This window comes from Babylonia areolata, chromosome 3 (genome assembly GCF_041734735.1).
Source record: "Babylonia areolata isolate BAREFJ2019XMU chromosome 3, ASM4173473v1, whole genome shotgun sequence".
Taxonomy (NCBI): Eukaryota; Metazoa; Mollusca; class Gastropoda; order Neogastropoda; family Buccinidae; genus Babylonia; species Babylonia areolata.
Genome location: NC_134878.1, coordinates 16,338,901 through 16,345,768, shown reverse-complemented (window position 1 = coordinate 16,345,768; position 6,868 = coordinate 16,338,901).

The window sequence follows — 6,868 nt, the reverse complement described above, 5'->3', positions numbered from 1 at the left end:
CAATGAGCTGACGGAACAGTCAGACAACAGGAATAATTGGCGCCAACACAGGCCATTGAAATGAACAGATTTTTTTGTTTGTTTGTTTGTTTTGGGAGGCGAGGGGGTGATGAAAAGGATGAATACAAACACACCAGAGTATCAGCCATTTTGATTGTGCTTTCCTATCTGTGAAACTGCATGTTTGTTGCATATCTGTTATGCATGTGTGTGTGTGTGTGTGTGTGTGTGTGTGTGTGTGTGTGTGTGTGTGTGTGTGTGTGTGTGTGAATGTGTGTCTGCATGTTTTACATTTATTTGCTTATTTATCATCATTGTTCTCTTTTTTGATTATTTTATTTTATTTTATTTATTCATTTATTTTTTGTACGCTTAGAGTTGACTTCATGAAGATTTTACGCCTTATAAATATTATTATTAGTAGTAGTAGTAGTAGTATTTTTATGTATTCATCTTTTATTATTTATTGTTTTTGTGTGTGTTATTTTATTTTATTTGATTATTTTCTTTCTCTAGGCCTGACTAAGCGCATTGGGTTACGCTGCTGGTCAGGCATCTGCTTGGCAGATGTGGTGTAGCGCATATGTATTTGACCGAACGCAGTGACGCCTCCTTGAGCTACTGATACTGATACTCAGCCATTTCCTGCAGTCAAACACACACACTTTCCGTCCAAACCATGACCGGCACAGTTTTCTTTTGTAAAACCAATCAAACTCACCACACATTTTTCGAAAAAGTGGAGGGGCTGGGGGGAGAGCTAGGGGAGGTTGGGCTCCACAACGAACTGCGTGGAGCACGTGCGTGCTTGACTGTGTGTGAGAGAGTATTCACACAAAACCGTGCTCAGTTTCAGCCACCACCTGCAGACAAAAAAAAGGATGGTACACATTCTTCATTCCTTGGACGTAAATAACTGTATCACACATTCTTCGGAGAATTTCTCTTTGTGATCCAATTCATATCGATATGGAGGTACACGTTCAAACAAGAAGATGGGCACAAATTCAGCACCAAATCAACGTAACCAACGTGGATTTTGTGGGCTGTTGGAACAAAAAAAAAAAAAAAAAAAAAAAAAAAGTCATTTTCGAAAAAATAAAGAAAGATGTTTTCCAGAGAATACGCAAGACTGAACACGACATTTTCAATGAGGCACCACACGTTGTCAGCTGTCATCAATTTTTAATGAAAAATGACAAATGATGTGAACTTCACACAAAGGACAAACACCAGTGGTGACACGACTCCATCCATTCAACCCAGCTCGTGTTGTTCAGGATATAACACAACCGAGCAGAGAAGCTTTATCGAAATATAATGCAAACATTGAAAAACAACAACAAACAAACCGAGAATGGATAAACAGTCAACACACAAAACATAATCGAAACGCAGGGTAAACATTGAAAAACGAAGCAGGCCAGAAGAATAAAGCCCAGATTGTGTGCACGATAGTGATGTCTGTGAAACGACAAACAGTGAACAAGAAAGGAAAGCCCCGGATTTCAACATCGTCGAAAGGATTTAGCAAACATGGAAATAGAGAAGAAGTCTACACATTAACGTGCTCGAAATATGTGGTTGGCAAACACAAACTATGATTTCAGGAGAAGAAAAATAAGACAGCAATGTCAACATTGCGTGATGGAGATACGAATTTATGCGGAGGTTAATCAACAGTTTTGTGATCACGTTTTGTGCAAGACATCGTTGGACAACATTTTCGCCTGAAGGTATTCCATTCACTGTCAGCTCTCGTCCAGTTGCGTACACATGACTTGGATGTGTCAAGTAAGTGGTGTCGTTTTGTTTAAGTGTCTTTGTCTTCGTTTGTCGATTAATTACAGTGGACGTTAAGTTGAGTTTGTGAACCTACTGGCAGAAATAACTTTGAGGACAAGTTGTTCACGGCTTGGGACTTGGTAAGTTGGTTCGATGAGAGTTGCGTTCTTCAAGGGGGGAGTCATGGTGGTGTAGCGGAAGGAATCTTGTTCATAGCTGTGATCGTATCATTATTGTAACTGTTGACAGTCCTCGTGTTTTGTGTGGAAATTAGTCTTGTCTGTTGCCATGGCATAATTTGATGATTTTTGACACACACATACATACACGCGCGCGCGCGCGCACACACACACACACACACACACACGCGCGCGCGCGCGCACACGCACACCCATGCACAGACACGCACATGCACATGCACGCATACACACTCACATACACACACACGTACTCACACACACAACCACATACACACACCTACATAACCACACACACACACACACACACACACACACACACACACACACACACACACACACAGGTCGATTTCGGCGCATTTGGATTAATTGTTTGCTTCTTTTATCTGTCTGTTCAGGTTCCACAAGTGTTTTCTCTTTCGTTTCAGATTACGCACCGCCAAATGTTTGTTCGTCTGTCTCTGTTTGTCTGCTGTCTGTCTCTCTGATTGTCTCTCTTCCTCTCTCTCTCAGTTTCTGTCTCTGCCTGTCTCTCATCCTCTATCTCTGTCTGTCTGCCTGTCTGCTCCCCCTCTCCCTCTCTCCCTCTTTCGTGATTGTGTACGCGTGTGTGCGTGCAAACGTTCGTGTGTGTGTGTGTGTGTGTGTGTGTGTGTGTGTGTGTGTGTGTGTGTGCGTGCGTGCGTGTGTGTGTGTGTGTGTGTGTGTGTGTGTGTGTGTGTGCGCGCGCGCGCGCTACTGCAGATATCCATGTCATGGTTGTGTATTCCTTATGAAGTGCAGAGGAACAGCATGAATGTGTATATTTGGGGACCCTCCATAGAGAGTTGAGGACACATGTTTTTCATGTGGTGATGTGAGCTTTTGAGCTTCCTTCTTTAAACCATTTGTGTCATGAGTCTCTTAGTCACAACCGCACAATGAATATCTTATTTCTGTGAGACATGAACCTCAAGACTGCCCCTTTCTTGAGGTGAAACATAGACCCTTGCCTCTCGGTGACACGGCCATAAAAGTTTTGTGCTTTTCTTAAAGTGACACACAGACTCTACCCGTCCATTTCTGTGACACACACACAACCAAAGTGTGCGCATCTTTCATTCGTGACAAAATAGACCCCAGGCAGCAGCCTGTTTAGTTCGGTGATACATGGATCCAAAGTGTTTACCCTTATTTCGCTGACACCAAGAACCTGAGTGTAATCCTTTATTTCGTTGATACATGGACCCTAAATGAATGCCTTTATTTGGTGCATGTCTGTATCAGTTCGTGACACAAATGTCCCGAGACCGTTTTGGTGACACGTTGAGCTTACCGTACTATTTCTGTGGCGTACAGACCCTACTTGCATTCATTTCTTTCGGTGACACATGGAGCCCAAGTCCAGCCGCCCTCTTTCAGTGACGCATCTATAGATCCATAGTCTGCAGCTTCCTTTCACCGCCGTATAGATCCCCGTTCAGTGACGTATAGATCCTAAATGACATGTGCCCCTTTTTAACATTGACACGTGGACACAGTCACAGTGCCTATCCCGTTCAATGCGGTTGGATGACACATCTTCACCAGGTCCACTCCCTTGCACAAGTGACTGAGAACGTTGATGTTTTTGACTTTTTACATTCATTATCAGTTGTTTCGCTTGTCACTTTAACGACTTCTCTTTTACGAAGTCCTTTAAGTAATTTCCTGTAATTGTATTTAGAATTTTTTTTTTTTCAAATTTCACCCTCATTTCACCCTCATTTGCCCAGTTTCCCCCAACCCTCCATTCATTCACATCTCCCACCCCTTCTAACCGATAATACTCAAATGTATTCATAAATACTTTAACAAAATGTCTTCAATCACCGATATGTGTGACAGGACATTAAACAAAATTCCTCCTCCTCCTCCCTTTCCTCGGGCGACACACACACCCTATGTCTGTCCATTTCTTTGGGTGACACATAGACCCTATGTCTATTTCTTTGGGTGACACACAGACCCTATGTCTATCCATTTCTTTGAGTGACACATAGACCCTATGTCTATCCATTGGGTGACACACAGACCCTATGTCTATCCATTTCTTTGGGTGACACATATACCCTATGTCTGTCCATTTCTTTGGGTGACACATAGACCCTATGTCTATCCATTTCTTTGAGTGAAACATAGACCCTATGTCTATCCATTGGGTGACACATAGACCCTATGTCTGTCCATTTCTTTGGGTGACACATAGACCCTATGTCTATCCATTTCTTTGGATGACACATAGACCCTATGTCTATCCATTTCTTTGGGTGAAACATAGACCCTATGTCTATCCATTTCTTTGAGTGAAACATAGACGCTATGTCTATCCATTGGGTGACACATAGACCCTATGTCTATCCATTTCTTTGGGTGACACATAGACCCTATGTCTATCCATTTCTTTGTGACACACAGACCCTATGTCTATCCATTTCTTTGGATGACACATAGACCCTATGTCTATCCATTTCTTTGAGTGAAACATAGACCCTATGTCTATCCATTGGGTGACACATAGACCCTATGTCTATCCATTTCTTTGGGTGACACATAGACCATATGTTTATCCATTGGGTGACACATAGACCCTATGTTTATCCATTGGGTGACACATAGACCCTATGTCTATCCATTGGGTGACACATAGACCCTATGTCTATCCATTGGGTGACACATAGACCCTATGTCTATCCATTGGGTGACACATAGACCCTATGTCTATCCATTTCTTTGAGTGACACATAGACCCCAGGTCTATCCCTCCGTTTTGGTGATACAAAACCTATGTCTATCCATTTCATTTGGTGAGATAGAAACAACATCTACCCATTTCTTTGGATGACACATCGACCCCAAGTGGACCCCGTTCTTTTTGAAAAACCTACACCCGAGGTCTGTGTCATATTCGGTGACATGCAAACACGGTGACACTTGACGTAATTATAGGCTACCTCTCATCCCCCCAGTGAAGTCATTTCACAGTCTAGAAGCTCTTATATTCATCGCGTTCGTCCCACGCGGTTCTGATTCACTGAGTTGTCTTTCACGTGTACCGGAGTGAACGTTGCAGTGAATGCATTGAAATATTCAAAGGCGACGGAGGAGGTTTAGAAACGGGTGATTATCTTCTTCGATATATTTTGCGTCATGGGCACGACGCTTGCTTTTATTGTTGAAGTGGGCGGGGGGATGGGGGGGGGGGGTTGCGGTAAATTGACCGTGTTATCAAATTGATTATATTCGGTAACATGTTTATGTGTCTGTTCCATACAGACAGACAGACACACACACACACACATACGCACGCGCGCATACACACATGGAAAACGTGCGCATGCACACTAACACACCCTAACACACGCGTGTATGCACACACACACACACACACACACACACACACACACCACACGTACGCACGTGCGCATACACACATGCAAAGCGCAGGCGCACACACGTGCACACACGTGTGCATTCATAGCATTCCAGCCAAACCTACAGTAACACGCACACCAATAAGAATGTTAGGCGTATGTTACACTCGTAGCGAAAACCATCATCAGTATTTTCTTGTAATATCTCCTACCAGTTTCAAATGTTAACATTTTTTGGAAAAAGTTATATATTTCAAACTGTTCTTTATTAAAGTTAGCTGATTGTGTGTTAAATAGTCCAGTTGGTTGTTTATTGTAGGTCCCCACATGAACCTCTTTTCAAATAATAATCTACAGAAGTAGTGCATACAATATTTGATTACTGATAATTTTTGTTGCCCTGATCCCGCTTCCCCCGTCCCGCCTCTCACGCACACCCTTCCAGTATTATGCTTTTTCTTTCTCCAACCACTGACACTCACCCTCTCCATTTTAGATTTTGTACTCTATCTTTTCCACATTCTGTTCTCTCTGTCTCTGTCTCTGTGTCTCTGTGTCTCGCTCTCTCTTCCTTTCTTAGTCCCCTCCCCCTTGCTCCCCCCCCCTCCACCTCAACCGCCCCCCTTTTCATTCGAATATACAGAAATGTCGATTTCTGATTAATAATAACGATCATCATTATGATAGAAATGATAATAATCCAAATAGTAATAATAATAATATCATTTATTTTCAGTCTAATATCATCATCTTAGATGAACAGACTATGAAAAAATAAACGAACGATCTCCTACATCAAGTAGGATTTGGTCAAAAGTCAAGTCAAAATGATCTTGTTGAGGCCGTAAAAGAGTACGGTTATTCACTCTCTCTCTCTCTCTCTCTCTCTCTCTCTCTCTGTGTGTGTGTGTGTGTGTGTGTCTGTCTGTCTGTCTGTCTGTCTCTGTCTCTCTGTCTGTTTGTCTGTCTGCCTGTCTGTGTGTGTGTGTGTGTGTGTGTGTCTGTCTGTCTGTTTGTCTGTCTGCCTGCCTGCCTCTCTCTCTCTTTCTCTCTGTGCGCGCGCGCGCGCGTTTGTCGTGTGTGTGTGTGTGTGTGTGTGTGTGTGTGTGTGTGTGTGTGTGTGTGTGTGTGTTCGTGAGGGTGGGGGAAAGTGGAAACACCATGCTGGCTCCCATGTCTAAAAACAGACTCAGTCGCAGTTGTTACTGGTGTGGGTTTTTTGGGGTTTGTTTTTTTGTTTTGTTTTTTGTTGTTGTTTTTTCAGTTTTCTTTTCATAACAGTTACAGTTTACGAGAGGCTGAATGGAAGAATGATTGCAAAAACAACAAAAAGGATATTAATTTCAGAGTGGAGGGAGAAAAGGAAAAAGAGAGAGAGAGTGGAGAGAGAGAGAGAGACAGACAGACAGACAGACAGGCAGACCGACCGAGACAGCTCTGGAAACAATTACCTGGGATTTTCCCTCACGGGAAAAACGTGATGAGGCTGTGTGG